Source organism: Atta cephalotes (assembly GCF_000143395.1).
Source record: "Atta cephalotes unplaced genomic scaffold scaffold00018, whole genome shotgun sequence".
NCBI lineage: Eukaryota > Metazoa > Arthropoda > Insecta > Hymenoptera > Formicidae > Atta > Atta cephalotes.
This window is the reverse complement of record NW_012130082.1, coordinates 5,755,438-5,757,512: the sequence shown is the minus strand read 5'-3', so window position 1 is coordinate 5,757,512 and position 2,075 is coordinate 5,755,438.

The following is a 2,075-nucleotide window of genomic DNA, read 5'->3' as shown; positions in this document are numbered from 1 at the left end:
TTTTCCGTTAATGATATATGAAAAGATTCCAGCGATTCCAATGGGACTTGCCTCACATGCGAGTTAGATTGGATGGATACACCGGATTGAATGCACTAAAACCCTGTCGCTAGCAATCTCCTGTTTTAATTGAATAAATACGTTTTCGTTGGGTTGTTACTTAAACATTGTGTCTTTTTTAAGGAGCCAATTTAACGATGCTGTGATTGACAAGTGAATCTGGATGAATCTTGCATAATATATCACCATCTCTAAGAATCTTCTTACTTCTTCTGTCGCTGTAAGTCTTGGCATTTCCGTGATTGCGGCGACTTTTCCTGGAGACTTTAATATTGTATTGTGTTCGATTATGTGTCCCAAAATTCGATGCACTTCTGAAAAAAGAAACATTTCCGGCAGTTGAGATGTAAGTCGTGCTTCAGTTGATCCAGGCATGCGTGCAGGCTCGTCTTACATTCCTCTTTAGTTTTTTCGTGCACAAGAATATTGTCAAAATACGCTTCTGTTTTTGATACATTTCTTAATATCTGGTCGATGATCCGATTGAATTCTGAGGATGTTGTTTTGATGCCGAATGATAGTTGGTTCATTCGCCTCGCAATCATCTATATCTCGCTCGATTGTTCATCAACTGGAATATGTAGGTATGCCTTAAATAGATCTAGATAGAAGCGGCAAAAATTATATTTAGAGTTACGTAAACTATTAAGAACCTCATCTATTTTTCGGATTGAATAATATGAATCTGTGAGACGCTTATTTATCCCGATTTTGTAATTAACACATAATCGAATTCCTCCGTCTACTATGCGATAAATACCGTTTGTCAGTGTCCTCTTCTTGAATATAGTTGGCTGCTATTTTTTGGCCTGTTTTTCCGCATGAGCATTTGAGTTTCTCTCTTTCTATGCAATAGTCCGCCGCCAAGTGATTATTTCATCCGCATCTGAGGCACAATCTATCGATATCCAATTCACTGTATTCGCGGTTTTGTTCTTACCTTTGGTTGAAATTGTTTTGTCAGAAGATACTGTTGTACGTTTTTCTGACAAGATTGATTGTTAATTCCTTCTTGATGCTGATTTTTCTTGTTGGTGTACTATTATGTTGATGTTCATGACTAGCGTTGATGATGCGGTTAGCAGTTGTGACATTTCCTTCGAGTCAATTTTTGAAGTTTTGAGTGCAATTGCTTTGATTATGATTTCAGAGAATGTTGTTAACTCGGACTGAAGTAAATTTTCTCTGATACTATTGTCTTGGAGTTCCCTAATGAATTGCGCTTGAAGGAAAATATCTGCAATCGATGTTTCGCAGGTGCAGACAAAGATGCAGTCTCCTATTTCTCCTCGTAATGTTGCTATATTTGATTGGTTTTCTAACTGCCCAGTCAGAAATAATTTCTCGAAAAGACGTTTCGTTTCGATGTCGAAAATAAAAGTCGAAAGTTCGAAAGTTTTCGAAATTTTTATTGATTTCAATGGATTTTTGGTTCCAATTTCAATTAATTTTCGAGTTGGAAATAAAATCTAGTCAGCATAAAAATATATTACTAGCGTCACTAATACAATAAGTAAATTCGACAAGTAGTGTCACTAATAGCGTAATAGTGGTGAAAAAAATTTCATTAAAGTTTCATTAAAATTTTATTGTGAAAATAAATATTATTGATTAGCATCATATTTCAGAGGATACATGACAAAATTATAATAAAAAAATTTATTTTATGAATTCGAGAACTAATTTTATGATGCACTCATGCGCGATCACCGAATCCGAATCTTCATTTACCATGCTTTCTGTAATCGTACGGAAATTGCTCCTTTGAAGAATCATACTGTATAATAATGCTGATATATAGTTGTAGCATATCTGTTTAAAGATGTTGTGAAAGAGGCGAAACACATAAAAAAAAATATAATTAATGTTAAATATAGTAGTAATGTACAAATGATGACATCTATGATAATAACTTGTTTTAATAATATTATTTTTATTGGAGCTGAAGTAATACTAATTGCTCTAATGATATATATATATATATATATATATATATATATATATATATATATATA